Below are 22,284 nucleotides of genomic sequence, written 5' to 3' on the forward strand. Positions count from 1 at the left end.
GGAGAATATGTTAAATGAGGAAGCATTTCGAAGCCAAATTCATGGATTTTTGCCATCGTTTTCACTGACTTGTGACACGGTGCATTGTCTTGGTAAAGCAGTACTTTCTATTTCTTCAAATGCGGCCAATTTCACCATGTCTAAACTTAGCAGACCAACCCTTGATGGTTGATTTTCCAGTGTCCGGAAACTCGGCATCAAGCCAAGTTTTTGCTTCGACTGTATTTTTTACCTTCAAAAGGCAATATTTTACCAACACGCGAAATTCATTTTTATCCACTTTTTTCACAATAACGAAAGTTGCTTCGTTCAAAATGCTATAATTCACAAACTAATGATCCGACAGCTGTCAAATTTATACACGCATCTTTTGAGGGTTAGGGATAACTAAAAAACATATAGATTTAACTCTAGTAGCGCCATTTATGTCAGGCTGGGGACTTTTTAATTGACTTGTTAAGTACCTAGTTTTAAGTTACTACTGAGGAAACAAATTGTAAGTTAGTCAGCAACGGCTAGTTCTTTGACTATATTTTCTCATTCAGCCATGGCTTGTTTTTCATTTTCAATTACGGTTTATAAATCACTCATGTGTTCGCGTTTGTCACTTGGATTTTATTAGTACTTTGACAATCTTCCAGGATGACTATATTTATCTAAGTCTCTTCTCTTCTTTTTATTGTTAACCACCAGCACTGCCTCTTAATAATCTTATTATACTGTATCAATAACACCATATTCAGCTGTACTATATATCAACTCTGATGCAACAGTAGGTAATGTTATAGCATCAGTGCAATGTAATTTCATTCCAAATGTATACAGATATCAATGTTTTCTAGCCTATGTTTGTTGTGCAAATGAAAAATACCTATTCTAGTCACTAAATATCCATGTACAATTTCTCAATGAGTGGAGATCATGAATAATTATAGTGTATCATCATTGTTTCTATTTGTTGTGTTGTCAGTGGCACGGATTGATTCGAAACTGACAATAAACACATGATGGTTAATTTCAATATTATCTGACATAACAATTTGCGGAGATTGGTCGATTAACTGTCATTTATCATGGTGAGCAGTGACCGCGACACAAACAAATAAGAAGATGGCAAAATCGAGCGGCAGAGAGTGGCATAAGAACGAAAATTGTAAATTGTTTCGGACCGATGCTGCCGAGGACTTGTTGGATGCCTGTCCGTCAATGTAGTCCGGTCGAATTGGCGTATTGTACTAATATATTTCGTGGTTACATGTATTTTGATTAGCGATATGTGTTTATGGAATTGCGAAGTATCAATGCAAATAACCTAACCTAGTTGTTGAATTCGACGACAATGAACAGGACTTCTAGCTCTTCGATAGCCTAACTATTATTGATTCAACTTTTTCCAGGTATTTCCATGTGAAGATATAAAATGAGGGACAACGGCTACTACACGAACTGACTAAAATGCTAGTTCAAATCATATTAACAATTAAATACAAAATCTCTGTGGCGTATTGTGGCTATAAAAAGGGCTATAAAAAGAGAATCTATCAATTCCAAGCACAAATATGCATGAGTTAGTTCAGGATATAATATTCATGACGCTAATGTCATTTGATGGATTCGTGTGTAGTCTATTGCAAGCTGCTAAAACTAAACGAAACTTATTGTAGTTATTGTTCAATCTTTTTCTAAATTATGCTGGTTCTATTTACGTTTGTACATGACTACACATCTTAGAATTTATTTATTTAGTACTTAATTATTTACTGACTGTACACTGACGTGATATGATACTGTAGAGCGTTTTGACATGAATTTAAACCGGTAAAAAGCATTTTTCCTTTAGATATAATATATTTTGAGAAATAATAAATACATTGAGTGGTTGATTAAAATTATTCACCATCCTAATTTTTTTTGTTCTGGCCTAAAATCATGCGGTGGAATGCATGACGCATACCTACTTGCCCTGGAGTGAGAAGTTGGATCGGATTATGTAGGACTACCTCTGGGCTTACCAATACACTAAACCGAAACCGCCTCACAGTTGACCCCCGCGGATCGCTACTGCGACTGCCTTAAATTTGGGGATATGGCACCCGCTGATCGGGCAGACGCTATTGGGCACGAGTACCCGGCGATTCTATTGATTCGTGAACTTAAGTTAACACACGACTGGATACTGTCGTATGGGGGCAAAAGTTACGGCTGCAGCGACGGATGAGGTCGTTTCAGCCTGGAAAAGGGGCAGGTTAGCGGTAACGCGGTGCTAAGTTCCCACCATGTCGACCAAGCGCGTTTTCAGAAGAACTTGACCTGAGTTGTTGTTTGTGGAATGATTGAAATATGAAGTGCTTGATTTCTGGAGTATCAGTTTCCCTATGAATTTGGTTATTTCTGACAAACTATAAAGCGTTTTAAGATTCTCCTGAGGAGCTTATTTTGGAAAACTTGAAGCCGTTTCACCTGGTTGGGTGTTACAAACTTGAAGAACTATCCTAAATTAATCTTGTTCGATATGGAACAAAGCTATTATTATAAATAGTTCACACATATGTTTGGTCACATACACGTTAGGTTTTCAATATCATTTGGCATAATTTCTGATTACAATTTGGGTTTAAGAATTTTATATACCTTGTTGTTTCAACACAGGCACCATTACCATGCCTAACATTGATAAATATATTATGACAATCTACAAGCTATTGATATAACAGAAAAATTATTTCAATTGTAACCGAGCCGTTATAGTTTTATCAAGATAAGTGACAACTCTGTTTATGTATTATTTGACATTTAAATATATGATAATAGAGTAGAGTGTCTCAATAGTTCTCAAAATATCCGTCAAACGCTTCAACAATTTTGGAGATGGAAATCAATCCTCACTCTTTGCATTTGAATTCTGATGCTCATCAAACCAAAATTGAACCGTTTTGCTCATGCGTGTCAATGCCTTGTTATTTTTTCTAATACGGCAGTGTTTTGGCACCAACATTTTGGTCGTAGTTAGAACTCCATCATTGAGGATGTCGAAATATTCATCAGCCGTAATCCGACCTGTGATGTGAATGAGAGGACCAGATGAATACCACGAAACCTCCCCCTTGCATATTATTGTGTTTATCCCCTGTATATTTAACCTGATATGAGATTTAGAAATTTGAGTATCATAATAATAATCAAATAATTCAGAATAAATTCTAATTACGACTTCAAAATTGAGTAAACGATAATAGCGCTAGTTCTTCTTATGTAAAATTATGCCGATCTATTTCTCTCTTCATTCGACCGGTCTAAAACTGTCACTTCGGGACGATCGTGTCCCAGAACCGATGGGTCGTACCACAAGACCATTCTCTTGACGGTGATGCGTCTGATTGATGGATGCGCCTGACATAACCGCGGTACGAATCGATCTGATGGAGAGCCCTCTACAAGGAACGATGCCCGTTAATTGGGTTTCCTCGGAGGTCAGCATTTGGCATGCTAAAAACGCGAACGTCCACGATAATAATCTGCGACGGATTTTTTGTTGCTGCTGCTGTATTAAAACATCCGAGAGCCGAGGATTTAGACTGCATAGAGGAAGTTTCAGTCACTAGATCGAAAACTGAAGAATGGTTTTATGCGCCGAAGAAAGAAAAAACCGAATCGTTTGCAGTTAATTACTAGAAAAAATCTTGAAGAGGAAATCTTAATAATCTTAATAGCTTCATTAAATGATGAGTCTTGAACTACTCTTGTGCATCTGGGGTTTATTAATTTAAACTAGAAGGAATCGTTTTTGTCAAAAATGTTTTATTTTTTTGCTAATATTTGTTTAAATATTAGCTGGTCATTAATTATTACAATGCCTTCTGCAAGAGATAATTTTTAATATTTTATTTTGTTAATATTTTGAATTTTGTAAAGCTGTTGTTTTATATTGAATATGCCTTAAAATTTACCTGATTACTGACGATTTTCAGTCTTTTCTTCAAACCAAAATCACTAAAACTCTATTTTAGCTATTGTATGAAATATCTTTTTTTTTGATAACATCTTTATTAGATACTTAGTACAATCTCAATTATAAATTAATTTATTGCTACATTTCATTTATACTTGGATTAATTCACAAGCAAGACGATTGCGAGAAAATACATCAATATGTATTCTTCTATTATAAAGTTATAATAACTTAAGCTATAGTTTACACTAAAGCTATACACTTTATATAAGTTCGTACGGTTTGGTTCGCTTCAACCTTCTGACATCCTGCGCGCGGTCCAGCATTTGTATTACTTCCACGTTAGTATGATTTAATAATTCTCTTTCGTGTTTCAAGGCGAAATCTTGGATAACTTCGCAAATCCATTTTATTTCCAGGTCATCATGCAGTTCTTCGTTGGTTACGTAGCGATAGGCATTGGTATTCAATCGAAGAACCTTATTTTGACAGCGTTGGATGACTAGTTGATTTGAATATTTAGTGCAACCCCATAGGTCCAAATTGGCTTTATGATTGTCAGCCATCAACCTCTTTGATTTTAGATCAAGTTGAGAGTATCTTCCGACTAACCAGCATAGTTGTTGTATTTTGGTTCTAATGTGTTTTGCTTTTTGTCTAACATGATGTGTGAAATATCTGGTGTGATATATTAAGTCAGAAGCACTATACATAACAACACAGATAACTCAGAACTTCAAAGAAAATGTCTAACTGAGCTGTTTAGATTTTGTAACGTAATCTTTATGTTTCTGAGTATGCTGTTTCCATAAATGGCTTCCTTTTGGCTATAGGAACATAACTTTCCTGACTATGTTCGGTAACTATGTCCAATGAGTTATTATATTAAAATAAAAGAGAATAAACTTGAATAATACTATTTTATTTACAAGCTATTAACGATTAATATTTTGACCTAGTACTAGCACACCTAGTGAGGCCTCTCAGCATTTTCGCTTGTGGAAAGAATCCGGAAGGTCTCTGGGTAGTTTGACATCACTGAAACGTTCAATTTTCCATTGGTATCTTATTGGTCCGTGTCTTGTAAGGTTCTGGTTAATTCGTTCACCTTTCTCTTCATTCACACCTTCCAATTTTTCCGGAAAATATTCGAGATGGGAATAAAGAAAATATATTTTTAACCTCATTAGGCAACCTAATGCTTGAAATGTCTTAAACATTATTTTGGTGATTTTCTTTTAGATATACGGAATGATCTATAAAAATGTAAGCATTTATTGGAACTTACATGCATCCATTCAACCTTCAATATTGGTACAATCATTGGATACTTCTTTTATTATCACGGCACCATTTTCGTCGGAACTTGAAATCTCAGCCAACATCACGGAAGCCTGAGCCACTGCCACCTTAAATCCTGAAGTACTGGAATTTTTTCCATGTCATTTTCGTTTTCAGCATACGAAGATACAAAACAGTTGAAAAATGCTCTTTTTCAATCTCCAGAAAGAATGTTCTCTAATAGTTGTCTTTTAATACTTTGTTTCTATCTACAGACATTCATACTTATTTTTGTTCGGTATGATTAGAACTTCAATTAGAACTCTAATAAACCAAGAAAATTTCAATCTTATTATTTGCATGTAGCTTCCAAACTAGTGAAACTCCTAAAGAACCAACAAATTTAATTAAGAAGATGTCTCGGATTTTCTGGAATTAACCTTAATTTGTTATGTCTACGTTACCGCATCCATCCCATCGTCCATATCTAAAGCCTGGTGATTAATTCTCTCGGACGGCCTGTTGGAGTGCAGCATTCTGAGCTAATATAAGCAACTATTCGTTCCAAATTAGCCCGACCTCATTGTGTATTTGTCTTAAACGCCGCTCAGTGTCAAAGAAGCGGTCCACCGAATGGAGCCGACCACCTGAGAAATGACAGTTTACGTCAAACTGGTCGCGTTAAATTTAGAATGGAGATGGAACAAAACGAATATTATATGATGCGGGATAAGAACAATTCGGAACAGCAATAACAAGCGAGTAAATTAGTTCACGCCTTGGTAACAATAAGCGTAACGATAGACATGGTGAGGTCAAACTTAAGTTTAAAGTTTAATAAATATTAGCGCGTGGCATTTTTTTCGTTGTTCCGTATTTTATTACTGTTCTAGTATTGATATGAAAAGGTTTTGTTTCGATATCGAGACTTGTCAGTAGTTTTTTTTATATATAACAGGTCAATTGAAAATTCCCCGGCCCACCATAGTAAAACACATATTTTGTCAAAATTAGTTTCTTTTATTCAACATAATTCCCTTCAAGGGTGATACACTGATTATAGCGACCCTCCATCTTTTCGATACCATTTTTGTAGTACGATTTGTCCTTTGCTTCAAAATAGGCCTTAGTTTCGATGATCACCTCTTCATTCGACGAACATTTCTTCCCAGCGAGCATTGTTTTGAGACCTGAGAACAGGAAACAGTTGCTGGGGGCCAGATCTGAGAATACGGTAGATGAGGAAGCAATTCGAAGCCCAATTCATGGATTTTTGCCATCGTTTTCAAGCAGTAATTTCTTTTCTTTAAATGCGGCCGTTTTTCGGCGATTTTGTCCTTCAAACGGTCCAATAACGCTATCTAACAGTCGTTGTTGATGGTCCTTCCTTTTTCAAGGTACTCAATAAAAATTATTCCATGTGCATCCCAAAATACAGACGCCATAACCTTTCCAGCTGACTGTTGCGTTTTCCCACGCTTTGGAGCGGGTTCATCGTGTGTAGTCCACTTGGATGACTGTCGATTAAACTGCAGAGTGAAAAGATGGAGCTATGTTTCATCCATTGTCACTTATCGATGCAAAAACTGGTTTATTACGCTTGACCACCTTCAGACAATGTTCCGAATCATTAACTCGTCGTTGTTTTTGGTCAAATATGAGCTCGCGCGGCACCCACTTTGCACAGAGCTTTCTCATCAGTTGATATATTTAGAGTGTCTGCTATTTCATTGAATTTCAATTTATGGCCATTCAATATCATTTTGTGGATTGATAATAATAGTGTCATCGGTAATAACCTCTTTTGGGCGTCCACTGCGTTCACCGTCTTCGGTGCTCATTTCACCACGTCTATACTTAGCATACCAATCTTTGATGGTTGATTTTCCTAGGGCAGTTTCCGGAAACTCGGCATCAAGCCAAGTTTTTGCTTCAACTGTATTTTTTCCCTTCAAAAAGCAATATTATATCAACACGCGACATTCCTTTTTATCAATTTTTTTCACAATACAAAAGTTAGTTCACTCAAAATCCTATAATTCCCAAACTAATGCTCCGACAGCTGTCAAATTTATACATGCATCTTTTGAGTGTTAGGGCTAACTAAAAACATATAGATTTAATTCTAGTAGCGCCACCTATGTGTGAGGGGGGGGGACTTTTCAATTGACCTGTTATCTTGGCTAAGAAGTCACAAGTGACTCCGAGCTTGAACGACTTCTGTTATTTACGCTGATTACAATAATTTTCTTCTTAGTTTAACAACAGATAAATAAAAACTAGGAAAAATTCACTTAGGTTAATCACCAAGTTCTCTGAGTGAAATTATCACCGTCTAAATGAAGAAACAAGAAGAGAAGAAGAAATTTTAGTCGATAATAGTTAGATGCAATTGTTATTATCGCAATAACCGGTGAAATAGTGGTAAACATATCTTGTTCCTTGTATATATAGTATTAATTATAACTTATCTGCGTTATTATTGTTTTGTCTTGAATCTGAGAAAGCTGTTTATAACTTTTGGGAAAGAAAAACTCAATTATTTTTTGTCCTAACGCGATTTTAACAATATTCTTGACCGATTAATTTTTATCGATGTGCTAGACGTTTAAAAGCGACATAAATTATAAGATACGATATGCTGGTACCCTTTACCTTCTGAACACATGTTTCTTAGTAGGAGAGAGCACATTCCCTGAAATTGCCATCGACTTATTAGCATATAAATTAGCAATGTTTGTAATATGCACCAGTATTTTCACACCAACGTTGTTTTTCTCTCTGTTGATGCACTATTTTTAATTTAGGTGGTGTACTATCAATCGGTTTGATGCTATTTTCTAAGAACTGACTCTGAGTTTTGTCGATTATGTAGGTTATGCGCGTATAGACGATCTATCTTTTACATAACTACAGTAGTAAAAACTAAAATAAGCCTGATTCGTAATGCAACACATAAGAAAGAGAGAGTGAGGTAGACAAAGTTCAACACTTTGTATTTTTTGATAAGCGGCGAACGCTCAAATATTTTGGCACATAGTAACAAACTTAAGTCAATTCGTACAGGACCGTATTGCATATATTTTTGTTCCAATAATATTATTCACTAAACAAATAGGAGTGTTTTTTTTCCTTGTTGAACATTTTATTATTATGTACGTTGCTGATTTTTAAAGTTCTGTTTGTGACAGTGTTATTGGAAGTGGATCTTCTTATTGTGATCCTCAATTGATTCGAAATGTCATAGCGGGTTCTTTTAGAGATTGGTAGTATATGATGTAAGGGCAAATGGATCTGGGTTCCTTCGACGATAGGTCAGTTTGACAGACACGTTTTCTTATATCAGATGATTAGAGTAGGATGGTCCGAACTAACTTGTTGATTTTGATATATATTGAGGTGAATTTGTTATATTATTTAAAATCAGAAAAGGCTAACTATGGAGCTTCAGACACTTAAATGTGTAATTTTTTAATAACCTTTTAAAATTAACTATATCATACCTTAGATATGCTTAGTACAATCTTAATTTACAAATTAATATATTACCTTTTTTTTGAATATATTTTAAAGTCTCCTTTTACCAACTACGGATTTATCTGGACTGGGCCTAAAGTTTAACGTGGGCTCCGAACCACGGTCCTCAGCATTAAGCCTACCGACTGGCGAGTGACCAACTTTAGAAATCATCCGGTCTTACCCAGCCTGATTACTGGCGTGACTGGGATCATTTTCCTTGTCGGATTTTACACTCTTGCCTAGACATTCACAAATTTTAAACAATCACAAACATAAATTTACGACCATGCCCCGCAGGATTCGAACCCGCCGCTATCACAACAGTAGGGGGATCGTCCCATCGCCTTTACCACTGCGCCACCAAATTATTCCCAAATTAAAATAAAACTAAGCTACTTAAGCTACAGTTAAGAATACACTTATACACTAAACAATTTCGTGTGGTTTGTTTCGCTTCAATCTTCTGATTTCCTGTATGTTGTTCATTCATATATATATATATATATATATATATATATATATATATATATATATATATATATATATATATATATATTATTGTTAGCAGCCTTATTTCATGTTTTAATGCAAAATCTTGGATCGCTTCCTATGTTCATAGACTCCGTATAACTCTAGCTAGTCCATTCGTAGATCTTGTTGACTGCTACTTGTCCTTTTTTACAGTCTTAGACAGATATATATATATATATATATATATATATATATATATATATATATATATATATATATATATATTTCTATATTAACCGTGTCATCAGCTAATGTCCCAAGTACTTTTTTTCTTTTGTTGTTGGGCATATCAGCAGTGTAGAGCAGATACAGGAGTGTTCCCATGACACTATCCAGGGGAACTCTAGCCGAAATAGGTTTAAGTGTTGAGAATTCCCCTTCACGCGAGATTAAATTTCTTTTCGAAAATATATGATTCCAGCAGTCGATATTGATTCCTCGGTACCAATTTGCTCATTTTGTAGGTTAATCCCAAAGGCCTGTCTTTCAACAACTACTATTATTCTGTGCATTTGATCGATTGTCGAGTGCTGATTTTGAAATCCAAACTGAATATCTGGTATTTCTATAAATAACAGCAGCTTCTCAAATGATATTGATATTTCACGCGAAATAAGTCTGTAAGATCCAACTTCTTCTGCCGGTTTACCAGGATTTTTAAGCAACCTTATAACATTGCAGAACATGATTCAGATTTCTTAAATATAACCAATATTTCACTGTATCACTAGAAAAATTAGATATCACATTATAGGATATATTATCTTGCAACAATTTGAATTAGAAAACTGTAGCATTCTCTTGATACAATACGAACTTCAGTTTTGTAAGGAAAATGTAAAAATAACTGATATGGCTTCTATGCAAAATTTAACTTATGACTAAAGATGACTTATGACTTAGAGCTGGCTGGGACTGAGAGTAGATCCCATAGAGCTCATAAACCATAAATCATTTAAATCAACAATAAATTGCCTTAGCTTAACATCATAAGAAGAGTAACATCATACTAACATTTTTTCTTTTGTGTTGCGTATGTATCTCCCTTTTTTCAGTGATAGTATGCTTTCTTATATATAATAAAACACAAAGTAGTGTTTTTAAAAATTAAAATCACTGTGGTAAATTGAAAGATGTTCATTTCTATGTATTTTTAATAATAATAAAATAAACTGGAATAATTAAAGTGATTATACATTTAAACTTTCTGTTTTCTAGTTCAATTTAGCAGATTCATAGTCGAGAATAAATATGTATGCGTCATAAAAAGTAAAACCAAACATTCTAAAAGGGACATTTTTAATACTATTTATATCCAAGTAACTAAACGGATCTTGAATGATCTCTGTTCAATTTTTGATATATAAATATTTTGAACTATTATGTTATATAGCTTATTCAATCCACTAAACTTTTATCTCTGTTACTATTAATGAGTATACCTGACACGTGTATGCTCAGACTTTATTTTATCATGTCTATATGATTATAGGTATGTATTTCGTTATCACTGTGTAAATAAATACTGCACTATGATTAAATCATATCGCGAGTTTGTCTAGCGTGTGTGCTTTTTTCCTTTCGAGTCAGTTCTCGCATATTTTTTCGATAGTTTCCAGGTTCCTAGAATTTTTGTCGAGATATATTCATCTGTATGGGTATAATATGTAATCTTTGTCTAGAATATATTATTTGTTTAAAGTTTATAAGGGTCTATTTTTTAAGTGCTACTGTGATCAAAATTTAGTCAGTCATTTGTTCAGATCAATGTAATAAACTATAAATTATATAAATACTGTACTGTCCCTAATAATTTAGATAGCTACTGAAACTAGTCAATTGAAAAGTTCCCGGCCTACCTTAGTAAAACACATTTTTTTGCCAAAATTATTATTTTTTTATTCAACATAATTCCCTTCAAGATGATACAAGGTGATACACTGATTATAGCGACCCTCCAACTTTTCGATACACTTTTTGTAGTTTAGATTGTCTGCTATTTCAGTCAATTTCAATTTACGGTCATTCAAAATCATTTTGTAGATTTTTTAAATGTTTTCGTCGGTAACAACTTCTCTTGGACGTCAACGGCGGTCACCGGCTTCGGTACTCATTTCACTACGTCTAAACTTAGCATATCAATCATTGATGGTTGATTTTCCTGGGGCAGTGTCAGGAAACTCGGTATCAGACCAAGTTTTTACTTCAACTGTATTTTTTCCCTTCAAAAAGCAATATTTTACCAACACACGAAATTCCTTTTTATCTATTTGTTTCACAATAACAAAAGTTGCTTCACTTAAAATGCTATAGTTCATAAACTAATGATCCGACAGCTATCAGATTTATACACGCATCTTTTGAGGGTTAGGGCCAACTAAAAAACATATGGATTTATTTCTAGTAGCGCCATCTATGTGTCAGACCGGGGACTTTTCAATTGACCTGTTACCCCATATAAATTGACGTTAAGACTACTATAATACATCCATTGAAGGCACACGATATCCTAACCCTACTTTTCATCTCCGAGGGTTCGATACAGTTTAGGTTACCGAGTAGGTAGGTTAAGTTACAAACACACGCACACATACACAGGTCGCAATTCGACTTAAACGTTTCGAGTGGGGGTCGTAAACGTTGCCGTTGACCGGGCGATTGTGTAAACTAATAGCGGCTAAATCGAGATCGACGATGGAAAATAAATCGAACAACAAAAGGTGTCATTACGGTATGACCGCAGATGGCGTTGCTGCGGTAACTTACCCGGTCGGAATCCGTCACAAAGTCACGTTTGTCCGATTGTTAGTCGGAGGAAACTGAACGCTACTCCATTTCATTGTTTGCGTTCGAATCCGAACGCGATAGGTCTCGGGTTTGATTACGGGCAGTTGGAGGGTAATGCTCACACGCTCTAAAATTAGAGATAAATTCTGTAAAGTTAATAGGTACACATATAAGCTCTCATTCGTGGTGTAATACGAAAACACGCCTTTATTAACTTGTAGAGCTCTAATTATAAGTGTTAGGTTAATTATTTTACTTCAAAATGGATTTTGATGGATTGAAGAAAATTGGAACAATCTGGATTAATAGAAGCATTTTACATAATTTTTCTGTAGGAATATTCGTCTGTTCCGTTAGTCGGAATGTGTGGCTGTCGATGCGATTATTTGCCCGAACGCTCACTAGTATTTTGTGGAAGGAATTTGCACGAGAACTTAAAACACTGGTTGAAGAAATACTTGTTCATTTCGACTTAAACTAATACATGTGGTCGATGGGAGAATGGACAGGATATTAGGTTAGGTAAAGAAAGTTCGGTAGCGCTGTGGAAATGGTACTGTTACAAGGCGGTTAAGAAAAGAAAAGAGAGCGAGACGTCGTCGTGGTGGTCTTTTATAGCCGGGAACCGCATTGTACCAATCCACCAGCGTTGCCAACCTTCGAACTTGCTGTAGGTGAATGCGGGGTGGCCTAAAGGGTCGTAGCGGTCGGTACATGTCCAATTTATTTGAGATTCCAGTCGATATTAGCCAAGGAGTTCTCACCTCTTCACTGCTTTTCGACATAACACATGGACTAGGAAGGATCAGGCGTAACAAACGAAAGGCGTTTTGATTGTCCTGATGAAACAATTTTTTTTCCATATGCGATCGTTTCTTTGCAATTTCGGCCTTCAAACGTTCCAATAACGCTATATATAGAATCAACAGGTTCTTTTGATATCTTTATGATGTTAGTTAACTAACGCAACTTCAGTTTTCAATTATTCAAAACCATCTTGTGGATTTTTTTATGTTTTGTGATGTTACCACCTCATTTGGACGTCCACTGCGTTCTGCATCATCGGTGTCGACCACGTTTGAAGTTAGCAAACCAACGTATTAATGTTGTTTGTGATGGAGCGGAGTCCTTATAACTCTTTTTAGGTCATTGTATCGCTTGGATGGTATTTTTCCCATCAAGAACCAGCGTAAAATTAAAACATGAAATTATTTTTGATCCATTGTTTTGATAATAATACAAATAGGGTCACCCTTAACAAGTAATAAGTGGAATATCATGAAACTTTAGTAGCATTCACTTGCAGGTTAGAAACTAACTGATAAAGCAGTGTATGTATTAAAATGAGCGCCGTCTAACACGTCAGTTGGAAAGTCCCCGGCCGACCATAGTAAAACTCTTTTTTTTTGGCAAATCTATTTTTTTATTCAACATAATTCCCTTCAAGGGTGATTATAGCGACCCTCCAACTTTTCGATACAATTTTTGTAGTACGATTTGTCCTTTGCTTCAAAATAGGCCTCAGTTTCGGCGATCACCTCCTCATTCCATGAAAATCTCTTCCCATCGAGTATTCTTTTGAGATCTGAGAACAACAAACAGTCGCTGAGTGCCAGATCTGGAAGATATGGTGTATGAGGAAGCAATTCGAAGCCCAATTCAGGGATTTTTGCCATCGTTTTCACTGACTTGTGGCACGTTGCATTATCTTGGTGAAGCAGTACTTTCTTTTCCTTCAAATGCGGCCGTTTTTCGTCGATTTCGTCCTTCAAACGGTCCAATAACACTATGTAACAGTCGCTGTTGATGGTCCTTCCTTTTTCAAGGTAGTCAATGAAAATTATTCCATGTGTAGGGCGGGTACTTTTCAATTGACCTGTTAAAACATGGAATCAAAGACTCCAAACTGGTATAAACCCTTTGAAAAGTTTAGTGTGCTGTTCGGGTAACATTTTCAGTTACCTACGGCATATGTATGAGACCTTTTAAATGACACATTACCATTTAGTGCGCATCGTGCCCGGTTAAAGCAGCAGCGGCCGTAAATCCGACAAAACATCGCGTAATTTTTAACGCGCATTTTTAAGGGCCCGTAGAGAGATTTACATGGAGGAAATAAAACGGACATAAAAGTATAACGAAACAGATATATAACTCGTCACCGGCCGCCATTACATCAACTATACGGTTCTTTAAAACTAAGAAATTCCTTGTTACAAAAGTGGCGGGCGAATTTTCACGAGGCAGTAAATGTTCGTCGGGGTGGGGCGGCGGCGGTAGGGGGTGGCGAAGGGGAGGTTGGCCGCGCTACGTTTTTACGGTCTAGAACAAAAGATCCCATTAAAGCGTGTCTACCTTAGATGAATGTGCTCCGGGAAAACAGCGGGTTTCCTTCCGATTTTCCGAAGGTGTTTCGCGTTTTATTCGACGCCTTATCCAGGAGGTGAATCGATGAGGAGCGTACCCAGGTCTTGTCTTAAAGTTGAGTTTCGATTAAGATTCATGGTGGCACGACGGCAGCCCCGTGTTAAGTTCTTTTAGAATTATAATGCCCCGGGCGTAATTAAATTGATGCCCGATAGATAGCGTCTTTTCTGTTTTTGTTTTATTAGAAACACCATTATGTTGGGCGTTAAACACACATATATACCGTTATTTTCATTAATATATCGCAGAAGTATCCTGAGTTTTGCAAAGTAATAGAAGAAAATTTACTCAATATTATATATAGCTAAACTGATTTCATTTGTGCTTATTGTACTATGCTGTTAAGCATTAATTTCTACATATACTGTTATGTTCATTAATCTATCGTATATTTTTCTTGAGTTTTGCAAAGTAATAGAAGAAAATTTACTCAATATTATATATAGCTAAACTGAATTCATTTGTGCTTATTGTACTATGCTGTTAAGCATTAATTTCTACATATACTGTTATGTTCATTAATCTATCGTATATTTTTCCTGAGTTTTGCAAAGTAATAGAAGAACATTTACTCAATATTATATATAGCTAAACTGATTTCATTTGTGCTTATTGTACTATGCTGTTAAGCATTAATTTCTACATATACTGTTATGTTCATTAATCTATCGTATATTTTTCCTGAGTTTTGCAAAGTAATAGAAGAACATTTACTCAATATTATATATAGCTAAACTGAATTCATTTATGCTTATTGTACTATGCTGTTAAGCATTAATTTCTACATATACTCTTATGTTCATTAATCTATCGTATATTTTTCCTGAGTTTTGCAAAGTAATAGAAGAACATTTACTCAATATTATATATAGCTAAACTGATTTCATTTGTGCTTATTGTACTATGCTGTTAAGCATTAATTTCTACATATACTGTTATGTTCATTAATCTATCATATATTTTTCCTGAGTTTTGCAAAGTAATAGAAGAAAATTTACTCAATATTATATATAGCTAAACTGATTTCATTTGTGCTTATTGTACTATGCTGTTAAGCATTTATTTCTACATATACTGTTAAGTTCATTAATCTATCGTATATTTTTCCTGAGTTTTGCAAAGTAATAGAAGAACATTTACTCAATATTATATATAGCTAAACTGAATTCATTTGTGCTTATTGTACTATGCTGTTAAGCATTAATTTCTACATATACTCTTATGTTCATTAATCTATCGTATATTTTTCCTGAGTTTTGCAAAGTAATAGAAGAAAATTTACTCAATATTATATATAGCTAAACTGAATTCATTTGTGCTTATTGTACTATGCTGTTAAGCATTAATTTCTACATATACTCTTATGTTCATTAATCTATCGTATATTTTTCCTGAGTTTTGCAAAGTAATAGAAGAAAATTTACTCAATATTATATATAGCTAAACTGATTTCATTTGTGCTTATTGTACTATGCTGTTAAGCATTAATTTCTACATATACTGTTATGTTCATTAATCTATCGTATATTTTTCCTGAGTTTTGCAAAGTAATAGAAGAACATTTACTCAATATTATATATAGCTAAACTGATTTCATTTGTGCTTATTGTACTATGCTGTTAAGCATTAATTTCTACATATACTGTTATGTTCAATAATCTATCGTATATTTTTCCTGAGTTTTGCAAAGTAATAGAAGAAAATTTACTCAATATTATATATAGCTAAACTGAATTCATTTGTGCTTATTGTACTATGCTGTTAAGCATTAATTTCTACATATACTCTTATGTTCATTAATCTATCGTATATTTTTCCTGAGTTTTGCAAAGTAATAGAAGAACATTTACTCAATATTATATATAGCTAAACTGAATTCATTTGTGCTTATTGTACTATGCTGTTAAGCATTAATTTCTACATATACTCTTATGTTCATTAATCTATCGTATATTTTTCCTGAGTTTTGCAAAGTAATAGAAGAAAATTTACTCAATATTATATATAGCTAAACTGAATTCATTTGTGCTTATTGTACTATGCTGTTAAGCATTAATTTCTACATATACTCTTATGTTCATTAATCTATCGTATATTAGTGATCAGATAGTGAAGAAATGCATCATCGTTTTCCGTTAAAAAGTACCCGGCGATCTTTAGGAAATAAGTAGAAAACATTAAAAGTCCTAAAATGATTGGGTTAAACATGAAACAGATTTATGATCGTTACCATGTCATAGACATTTTTGTGATACATTTAAATTTGGTGGTGGTGGATGGTGAAAATAATACCACGAGCCCAGAATATGTACAAATAGAAGTGGATCAAAATCGAACTGATATAGAACGTAAAATGAAGGAGCCATATTTCTGTTCATAATTGTTACCATAAATTTCTAAACTGTCTTACTATATTTGTAGTGCCTATTTCCATCCTTCCAGGCCCACAACCTGGGTGTTCGAAGCAAATGTCATCGACATTTGAACAAACTCCAGAAGGTAATGTTAAAGTTTGTAGTTATTCAGCCAGTATCCCCCTTTCTGTTCATTGTTACCGTTAATTACTTGGCTCTATAACTTCGGTCCAGATGTTCCCATAACAGCAAAGTTTTAAGTTGTACCGTAGTGTAGATCTCAGGTTATTAGTAACACTTTTGACAAATGAGATTATATGTGATTTTTGTTTACATACAATTATGAATAAATCAGTAGACCCATAAATTGAGACTGATTCTATGGAGGCCAGATAATATCTCGTGCCCTAGACTGCAACAAAATTGTTTTATTATACTGTCAGTAGGTCTTTGAGCTATGTCTTTTATTTTATTGTGCGATAGTGCCACGTCGATATTATAACAAAAAATTTGTCGTTTTTTTTAAAAAAAGTAAATTTACAAACCCTTCAATTGTACATTTCATAATGATCTTTGGGATAAAACATTAAAAGTACTAACAAGATGTGCTATATACTTTTGACGAAAATAGGTGAACAGAATATTGAGAGGGAAAAACTCAAAGTTTGTTTCGGTATTAGAAAACAAAAAGACAGAACTCTGATAGATCTATTAAATGAATGGCACTAAACAAATAAGAAAAAGGAAAAAGATGGAAGAGATAATTTTGATTTGCAATGCATATAATATATATATTTTGTAGATAAATTTACATTATATATTATATTTATATTTAATTGAATTTTATTTAATAAATTTATTTCAGAAAAAAAATTTATTTAAATTTTATTGGTCAATTAAACATGACGTCAAGGTTGTCACGTGCTAAACATTACTAATGAGCCAATCAAATGTCTTCATAGTAAACTATTTTTCTTACAGGTGTCTATAATGGAGATTTAAATTAACCAATCAAATTACTTGAATGGCCCAGTATGGCGCCCTCTGGATGTTGGGTAAAGCAAAACTATGCGCCAAAGTCCCCTATTGAGTTGCATCTGTATTACTCTATGGAATAAACTATTTTATCTTCCTTTTCTAATGGCGGTACATTCTTTTCGAGTCCATCCATACAGTCGTTCAAGTGAAATTAACAAAAAATCTAGAATATTTAGATTTTGTGCTAGACTAATAAGTTTATACACCTTGGTGGTTTAACATACATTGGTTTTAAAATATGGAAGAACAAGGGTAAGCGCAGAATGTAATTTTACATTTTTAAAAGTTATAAAATCTAAACAGCATTAGTTTTATTTATAGTGGAAATGTTAACTACCGAATTTATAACAAAAAATTTTTAACGATATAGAATAGGTATCAACATATGCCAAAATTTAATGATAACAAGAACAGAAAAGAAAATGGTTCTTGTTGTGTTGGTTAATTCGTTGATGAGGTTTGTCCATCAAGAAGAGTAGCGAAAATTGTAGTAATTGGCGCTAAATCCGGAGATATTTGTTAAGTAATGGATCCTAATAAATCGTATAGAAATACTGAACGAATTGTAATAAAATTTTATGTCTACCTTATAATAAATATTTTGTTTAGATAAAGACGCACAATCGACCAATCGGCAATCAATTTTCTCTCACTGACCACTCTGATAGAATATTAACCGTCGTTGTTACCGCGGTTTCCATAGCAACGCTAATGAATTATCCGTAGCGGAAAATTTTTCGAATCATTTTTTGCCAACCTCTCGCCGGCTAAGTACCCTATAGATGCGCTCTCACGGTATATAATTTTATGGCCATTGTATTTCATGAATTATTTATATCTTTAAAAGGCTGACGGTGTGCGGCGTTCTCTATTTATTAGTTTTACACCGCATCAATTGATGTAATTGTTGTTTCTTTTACTTTAGAAACTAATTAGTTACACAATGTGTTGCCCGGTTGCTCGGTTGAATTCGTCAGGCCGCATGGGTGTTTGGACTAGTTTGTTTCAAGCGTCACGAAGATGCCTGGCTGGTGTCTTATTCAATCCTGGCGGTAATAACGATGTTCTGACCTTGTGATCTCTCGTCAGTTTACATTAAAAGCAGTTCGAAATGTCGCCGATTTCTCGGTCAATTATGGGCCGATTTTCAAAAGAAAAAATTTTTCGAAAGAGTGCACTCGGAGATGGTCCCATTGGAACCAAATCAGGATCGGTTGGGGGAAGGGGGGAAAGCGAGGGAAAGGTTCAAATTTCAGAGGCACGTACCAGTTTCCACACATTTTTTATCAGAAATAATCACTTATTTGGGTATAATGTTATTGCAGAACTGATGTGACCATTGATGCAATTCAGATTGCTTTTTAAGCGCTAACTATAACATATAAGACCTCGTAGAATTGCAGTAGAGAACTGCTTCTATGGTGCAATGGTTTGAACGTTTAGCTCCCAAACAGAGGTGGCGGGGACGATAACTTTTTATTGTTTAGTTAGAGCATTTGTCAAATCACCTAGACTAGGTAATGGACCCCGGGGCCTGAAGCCTGGCCTATAGTTCCTCATACGGGCTACAACTTTACTTGGCCTACCCATTGTAATATTAAATAAAATAACTGCGTAATTTATTGAGTATGTATCTAACACTAAAATGAGAAAAATAAAATATATTTAAGAAAAAATATTAACTGACTTCAAAAAAATCAAGGTCAAATAATAATCAACATTTGTAACACAAAAATAAATATTTTAAAATAAAATATGTACATAATAATCCTTGTAATAAGTAAATAGAATTAAACAAAAACCTTATTTAGCCTATCTACTATCAATTATTATATACAATCAATCTATTATATAAAATCAATCTATTATATACAATCAATTTAGCTTAATACCTACCTATCAGAATTGTGTATTTTCATTTTTACATAAGTCAAACTTAACAGGTCAATTGAAAAGTCCCCGGCCTACCGGTAAAACACATTTTTTGGCAAAATTAGTTTTTTTATTCAACATAATTCCCTTCAAGGGTGATACACTGATTATAGCGACCATCAAACTTTTCGATACCATTTTTGTAGTACGATTTGTACTTTGCTTCAAAATAGGGCTCAGTTTCGACGAACTCTTCATTCGATGAAATCGTCTACCCAGCGAGCATTCTTTTGAGATCTAAGAATAGGAAATGGTCGCTGGAGGGCAGATCTGGAGAATACGGTGGATGAGGAAGCAATTCGAAGCCCAATTCATGGATTTTTGCCATCGTTTTCGCTGACTTGTCTTGAAAAATTGCTTTATTCAAAATGCTATAATTCACAAACTAATGATCCGACAGCTGTCAAATTTATACACGCATTTTTGAGGCTTAGGGCTAACTAAAAAAACATATGGATTTAATTCTAGTAGCGCCATCTATGTGTCAGGCCGGGGACAATTGACCTGTTAGATGGTTCACCTCAAAATTATTGAACGACTCAGTGTTTGATCATCGAATATTTAATATAAACTGCCTGTCGATAATAATACAGGTTCTCTTCTTCTGTCTTTAATAGCGTTATTTAGGCATCTTATTTCTTTATTATGCAAAATAGCTGTGGTCTTGCGGCTGACTGCCGGTCAGATTTCAATTAATATCTTGTCCAGTCGACCTGAATTCTCTCAATCGTCTGTAAAAATTGCAACATGTGGTCGTACGTTCGGTATTAACTTTAAATTTTACACAGGTGTATTGAAAGATATGTTATATTCTTGGTTTACCATAATTTCTCTATCTAAGATGTGCTTTTTGATGAAGAAAGTTTAAAAAAAAACTGGATGGAATGGAAAGAATGGATTCAAACATTAAATAAATAAATTATTTAAAATTTTCAACATTCGGATGGACCATCAACTTCTTCAACTGAAGTCGAAGGAAATAGTAACTGAAAATCGTATTAAGTGTGAAGCAAAAAGTATTGGGTTTTGGGACACTACAACCCATCATCTCTGAAAGGTATCTTATCATAGTGCACGAATATCTGACTGAAAACTCATCAAGCACCATCGATCCACCACCTTATTTACCCGATATGGTACCGACCGAAACTCACATTATCACTTGATGATGCTAGTTTTCAGTCGATAAAAGACATAAAATAGACGTATTTGTGGTTTTACATTCCTTTTTTTTAATTTTTCATTTATTGAAAATCTGTAATAATAAAACGATGGATCAATGGAAGCTAAAAGTGTATAAATATTTGTTGTAAATTTACTTTTCCTGAAATTAATCCTCTTCACTTGATGATTTTTTCATTTATTTCCATAAATATTAGTAATTATATAAATTTTTGACATAAAGACCTTGCATTTTTATGATTATATTATTATGATTATATATTTATATTGCAGTATCAACTTCATTAGACATTCACCAAATACAGTTTTTATATCTTGTGTTATTTTGTAGTATTCGATATGTCTTATCTTACTAACTGTTAATATTCTGTCGTTTATCTTCTGTTATATTGTTAAGTGATTCGATAGCTATGTTAGTGTTATTACTAAAATGTTTTCTGTAGTTGCATGTTAAGGATAAATCTTGGACTCATCATTCTGAAAAAGCATCAACTATACAAGCAGGAACTAAGGAATACGTGAATGACAAATAATAAATAGGAAACTAAACAAAATTATAATATTATAGATACAAAATGTAGATATATAATATTATTATAGATACAATATATATTATACAAAATTATAGATATTTCATTTGTCATTTATTAAAAATTCATTCTAGTAGGTTATTTAGTAAGCTATCTATAATAAAAATTTATTACGAAAGTGTCGACTTGGTTGCAGTAGTGGTCAAGGCTATCGAATGATCCTTTTCTTGTTGTGATTGTCGTGGGTTCGAATCCTGCTGGGGCATGATCGTTAATTTATGTTTGTAATTGTTTGTAATTATGATAGTTCATAAGATAAGAGTACAAAATCCGACAAGGAAAATGAACCCAGTACTTACATCCTGGGATCTCCCGTCCTGGCCCAGTACTGTGATTGGGAGCCTACGTTAGCTAACTATTCCAGATAAACCCTAGTTGGTAAAAAGGATTTTCCAAAATATAACAAAAAAAATATTATACGTTATCTTGATTTTTCTTCAAGGCTGATGAATTTTCATATTCTGCTGATTCCAAAAGTCAGTCACTCAGCCCTTTGTTTTCATTTAGGGCCCTAGTTCTCGTTTTTTTTTGTGAAATTCAAACTTGAACTAAAATATTGCCTTAACAACTGGAAACTAATAGTGTATTTTTTATTTAAGAAATGTTTGAGCGACCTATTGCTAAACTTGATTTATGCAGGCAACAAGCAAAGCAGTAGGGCAGTAAGAAAAGTAATGAGTTCAAAAACCAGTTG

The 22,284-nt window shown here is 34.1% G+C and overlaps 1 protein-coding gene across 5 annotated transcripts in view; it reads left to right on the forward strand.

The window, feature by feature from the left end:
- The window catches only part of dsx (doublesex), a 141,990-nt gene that overhangs the window by 23,188 nt on the left and 96,518 nt on the right, over positions 1-22,284 (forward strand). The window lies entirely within an intron of this gene.

This window comes from Rhynchophorus ferrugineus, unplaced genomic scaffold, assembly GCF_030347505.1.
Source record: "Rhynchophorus ferrugineus isolate W39M unplaced genomic scaffold, kcgeb_rfMv2 rfM8, whole genome shotgun sequence".
Lineage (NCBI taxonomy): Eukaryota > Metazoa > Arthropoda > Insecta > Coleoptera > Curculionidae > Rhynchophorus > Rhynchophorus ferrugineus.